Source organism: Ammospiza caudacuta, chromosome 36 (assembly GCF_027887145.1).
Source record: "Ammospiza caudacuta isolate bAmmCau1 chromosome 36, bAmmCau1.pri, whole genome shotgun sequence".
Taxonomy (NCBI): domain Eukaryota; kingdom Metazoa; phylum Chordata; class Aves; order Passeriformes; family Passerellidae; genus Ammospiza; species Ammospiza caudacuta.
The window spans coordinates 719,606-725,605 of NC_080628.1; positions in this window are offsets into that span (position 1 = coordinate 719,606).

Here is a 6,000-nt window from a genome sequence, read left to right on the forward strand (position 1 = left end):
GGGGTTTTGGGGTGTGGCACACCTGGGAATGGGTGTGGGGGGATACTGGTGGGACTGGTGGTGGGACTGGGCAGCACTGGTGGGGTGTTTTGGGGGGGGTTTTGGGGTGGGGGGCAGTTTGGGGGTGCTCATGGGACACGAGGGGGGGTCTGGGGGTCCCATCTGTTACACATGAAGGGGTTTGGGGGGTCTGGGGGTCCCTCCTGTGCCAAATGGGAGGATCTGGGGGTTCCTCATGTGACACGTGGGGGGTCTGGGGTCCCTCCTGTGCCAAACTGGGGGGTCTGGGGGTCCCTCCGGTGCAAATGGGGGAGTCAGGGGGTCCCTCCTGTGCCAAATGGGGGTCTGGGGGTCCCTCTTGTTACACGTGGGGGGGTCTGGGGGTCTCGCGCGCTGCACGAGGATGTGACCACGCCCCCCCCCCCGGATTAACGCCCCCTGCCCACCCCCAGGTAAGGTGTTGGTGGTGGGGGGGTGTGTGTATGGGGAGGGGTGGGGGGGGGGGGTCGCGGCTCTTAAAGGGCCCGCGCTATAATTAGCCTAAGCGGCTCAGCGCGTGCCTTAAGCCGCTTTCGGGGCCCCTCGCACGAGATTCCCCCCCCCCAACCCCGGGACCCCCCCCCGGGAATCCCGACAGGCCCCGGGGCCGCGGGGGGCGATGGGAAAACGGGGTCACACCCCCTCACCCCAAAAAAATGACGGGGCGCAAAGGATTCTGGGAGAGAGACCACCCCCCAAAAAATAGGGTGGGTCCGATGGGGGGGGGGGAGAGACCATCCCTCCCCCGCATTAGCCCCGCCCCTTCAGGTGTCCACGTGACTCCTGACCCTGCGGGACCCCTCCTCTCTGGGGAGACCCCCCCCCAAATCCACGGACCCAGTTTGGAGAGGGGGTTCCAGTTGGGGGAGTTCCCAGTTTGAGGGGGAACTGGGGGTTACTGGGAGCCCAGTTTGGGGTAACTGGGAGGGAATTGGGGTCCCAGTCTGGGGTAACTGGGAATAACTGGGAGCCCAGTTTGGGGTAACTGGGAGGGAACTGGGGTCCCAGTCTGGGGTAACTGGGAGGGACTGGGAGCCCAGTTTGGGGTCACTGGGAGGGAATTGGGGGTCCCAGTTTGGGGGAACTGGGAGGGACTGGGAGCCCAGTTACCCCATAAAAACCCCCGCCCATGTGACCCCCCCCCCACAATAACCCCCCCATTCATCCCTTAATAACCCCAGGGACCCCCCCAGAGCCCCCTGACCCCAAATCCCCCCCGGTACTCGAGACCCCACGACCCTCACCCTTGTGACCTCCCCCCCGGGACCCCCGCCCCAATAATCCCCCCATTCATCCCTTAGAGCCCCCCCCGCTCCCATGGACCCCCCCAGGGACCCCAAATCCCATCGACACCCGGCACCCCACGACCCCCACCCTGTCACCCCCCCCGAGGACCCCTCCCCACGACCCCCGCCCCCCCCGGGACCCCCGCCCCGCTCTCACCTGCGCAGCTGCCCCGGCCCGCGGCGGGTCCCGGTGCCCCGGGGCCGGATTAGCCCCGCCCGGGGATTAAACGGCGACAAATCCCCCGGGGGCGGCCCCCCCCGGTGACCCCCCCTCCCCAAATTAACCCCAGTGACCCCCCTCATTGATCACAGGGAGCCTGAATTGCTGGGACCCCCCCCAAATTATCCCCAGGGACCCCCCCCAATGACCACCCTCCCCAAACCCCCAATGGCCCCCCCTCCCCAAATTAACCCCAGTGACCCCCCCCAAACCCCCCCCAGTGACCCCCCGTCCCCAAACCCCCCAATGACCCCCCCCGGATTGCTGGGACGCCCCCCAAATTGTCGCGGGACCCCCCCCCACTCATTAATAACGGGGGGCTCAGGCAGCCGCGACCACCGAATAACGCCCAGGACCCCCCCAAATTAACCCCAGGGACCCCCCCCTTAAACCCCGGGACCCCCCCCCCCTAAATTAACCCCAGGCAATCCCCCTTAACACCCGGGACACCCCCCCATATTAACCCCAGGGGACCCCCCCCATTATACCGCAGGGCCCCCCCCCCCAAATTATCCCCAAGGACCCCCCATGAAACCCAGGGGACCCCCCCTCCCCAGTTAATCCTGGGGAATCCCCAGGAATTCGGGACCCCCCCAGGACCCCCCCCCCCGGAAATTCCGGATCTCTTTCATAGCTCGGGGAAGGCCCCGGGAAATCGGGACCCCCCCCCCCCCCGGTAAATTCTGGAATCCCCCCCAGAAATTCTGGACCCCCCCAGGAATTCCGGACCCCCTCGAAAATATTCGGGACCCCCCCCCCACAAGAAATTCAGAACCCCCCCAAACTTCAGGACACCCCCCCCCCCCCCGGTAAATTCTGGACTCCCTCAAGAATTCGGGAACCCCCCAGAAATTTGAGACAACCCCCCCCCCAGAAATTGGGATCCACCCCCCCGGTAAATTCTGGACCCCCCCCGAGAATTCGGGAACCCCCAGAAATTCGGAACCTCCCCGGTAATTTCGAGACCCCCCCCCCCCCCATTCTGGATCCCCCCAGAAATCGGGACCCCCCCGGTAATTTCTGACCCCCCCCCCGGTAATTTCTGACCCCCCCCGGTTTCCCCCCCCCCCCCCCGGTAACCGTGCCCCCCCCCCCCGCTGTTCCCGGTGCGGTTCCGGGGGGGCCCCGGGGGGGTTTTGGCGGCGGCCGGGCCGGGACGCGCCGTTACCGGGGAGCCGGGAGCGCCGGCCCGGGCACGCGCGGCCCTTTCGGGGCCCCCCGATCCTTTTTTGGGCCCCCCCGATCCTTTTTGGGACACCCCGGATCCTTTTGGGAACCCCCCCCGATCCTTTTTGGGTCCCCCGGATCCTTTCGGGGCCCCCCGATCCTTTTTGGGACCCCCCGGTCCTTTTTGGGACCCCCCGGATCCTTTTTGGGACCCCCCGGATCCCTTTTTGGGACCCCCCGGATCCCTTTTGGGCCCCCCTCGAATCCTTTTTGGGACCCCCCGGATCCCTTTTTGGGACCCCCCGGATCCCTTTTGGGCCCCCCCGGATCCTTTTTGGGGCCCCCCGGAACGCTTTGGGGTCACCGCGTCCTCGTGGAGCCCCCCCAAAATGAGACACCCGCCCCCCCCCCCAAAAAATCTGAGTTCTCTCATTGATAACTGAGACCCCCCCCCACTGGAAATTTGGGGTCCCTCGTGGAATTTTCGGGACCCCCCAAAATGAGCCCCCCACCCCAAAATCTGTTCCCTCATTGGATCCTCCCCTCGGAATTTTGGGGATCCCCCCCCCCCCATCCATGCTTGAGACCCCCACCCCAAAATCTGAGTTCTCTCATTGATATCTGGGACCCCCCCTGGAATTTTGGGGGTCTCTCCTGGAATTTTGGGGACCCCCCCCCCTCAAAATCTGGGATCTCTCCGAACTCCTCAGCCCCACCCAAACCTTTGCGACCCCTCCCCAAATTTCTGACCCCTCCTAAATTCCTGGCCCACCACCTCAAAATCCCGACCCCCCCCCAAATTCTCGGGTGTCCCCCCAAAAATACGGGACCCCCACCCCAAATTCCCGACCCCCCCGAATTCCAGACCCCCACCCCGCGTTCCTGACTCCCTCCCCCCCCCAATTTCCTGACCCCCTCCAAAATTCCCGACCCCCCCTCAAATTCTTGGGCACCGCCAAAATTCCGAGAACCCCCCACAAATTCTGGGGAGCCCCCCCAAAATTCCGGGACCCCCCCGGGATTCCTGAGCCCCCCCCAGACCCCCGAGCCCCCCCAGTTTGAGGAGGGGTCTCCCAGTTCGGGACTGGTTGAACTGGGAGCGAACTGGGAGCGTTGGGGGCTCCCCCGGAGGGGGGAGGGGGACGGACTTGACCTCGAGTGACCCCGTGCAAACCACGCCCCCAAATAGCCACGCCCCCAGTTAGCCCCGCCTCAAATTAGCCCCGCCCACCGCTTTGATTACGGAGGAGCCTGGGTGGTCTGAGGGCTCCCAGTGCTCCCAGTGCTCCCAGTTCCCATTCCCAGTGCTCCCAGTTCCCCCCCAGTGCTCCCAGTGCTCCCAGTTCCCATTCCCAGTGCTCCCAGTGCTCCCAGTTCCCATTCCCAGTGCTCCCAGTATCCCCCAGTTCCCCCCTGTATCCTTTCCCAGTTCCCATTCCCAGTCCCCCCAGTTCCCCCCCAGTGCTCCCAGTGCTCCCAGTTCCCATTCCCAGTGCTCCCAGTTCCCGTTTCCCAGTACTCCCAGTGCCCCCCCCATGCTCCCAGTGCTCCCAGTTCCCCCCAGTATCCTCTCCCAATGCTCCCAATGCTCCCAGTTCCCTCCCAGTCCCCCCAGTTCCCCCCCAGTGCTCCCAGTGCTCCCAGTTCCCATTCCCAGTGCTCCCAGTTCCCGTTTCCCAGTACTCCCAGTGCCCCCCCCAATGCTCCCAATGCTCCCAGTTCCCTCCCAGTCCCCCCAGTTCCCATTCCCAGTACTCCCAGTACCCCCCAGTGCTTCCAGTGCTCCCAGTAACCCCCCAGTATCCTCTCCCAGTTCCCCCCAGTTCCCCCTCCCAGTGTTCCCAGTTCCCCCAGTATGCCCCCTCTCCCCGTTCCCGCGCGGGCCCTTTAAGAGCCCCCCCCCCACCACCGCCGGCCCCAAATCTCTCAATGGGGACGGTGGGAACGCAGCTGAGGCCACGCCCCCTTCATTAGCATAGAGCATTAAACCTCCTTATATGGATAAAGGGGTGGAGCAGTGTTGGGGGCGGGGCCTGGCAGGGTCTAGGGGTGTTTAAACCTGGGATTAGCATAAGGGGCGTGTCTTGTGAGACTTTGACCTGGTTATTAGCATAAAGGGCGGGGCACAGACATGCAGAGTGCGTAATTAGCATAAGGGGTGGAGTTTGGGGACTTAGAAAGTCTACTAGTATAATGGGCATGGCTAAATATTGATTAATTAGCATAATGGGCGTGGTGTTTGGTTTGGCAATCAATATTAGCATAAGGGGAGGGGCCAGGCAGCTTCAAGATGGAGAATTAGCATAAGGGGTGGGGTATCAGGATATTATAATGAGTTATTAGTATAGAGGATGGTGTAAATGGGATTTTAAATGTGATTAGCATATAAGGCGGGGCATATGGGCTCTATAATGGATTATTAGCATAAGAGGTGGGGCATAATTAAAACCTGTCATTATTAGCATAAGGGGAGGGGCATTCTGGGGGTTCATAAATGCTATTAGCATAAGGGGTGGGGCTTGCCAGCTTTAATACTCCTCATTACCATGAAGGGCATGACACGTTGAACTTTAACCTTCCTCATTAGCATAAAGGGCATGGCAAGTTAAGCTTTAACAAGGCTCATTTGCATAAGGGGCATGGCAAATTAAGCTTTAACACTCCCAATTAACTTTTACCACCTTTTATTAGCATAATGGGCATGGCAAATTAAGCTTAAACAGCCCTAATTAGCATAAGGGGCATGTCAACCAGAGATTTAACCCTCCCCATTAGCATAAGGGGCATGGCAAATTAAGCCTTAACCCTCCTCATTAGCATAAGGGGTGTTGCAAATTGAGCTTCAATCCTCCTCATTTGCATAAGGGGCATGTCAAACAGAGATTAAGCGCTGCTCATTAGCATATTGGCCATTGCAAATGAAGCTTTCGCACTCCCAAACTGGGCTTTAACCCTCCTCATTAGCATAGGGGGCGTGGCCACACCCATTTATAAACCACGGCCAGCAGAAGAGGCTGCGCCAAACGGGCTTTAAAAGGGGGCGTGGTCAGAAAAATCCCCACGGGCGTGGCCTCAGCAGGACGGGGCGTGGTAAACCCCTTTGTGGGCGTGGCCTAGGCGGCGGTGGGCGTGTCCCCCGAGCCCATAAAGCGCGGCGGCGCTCGCGGCCCCCGCGGCGTTCGCGGGTTCGAGTCCCGGCGGGAGCGGCGGCGACAGCGGGAGGGGGGGGGGGGGACACCGGGGACAGCGACAGCGACACCGGGCGGGGGGGGGGGGGACGGCGGGGAG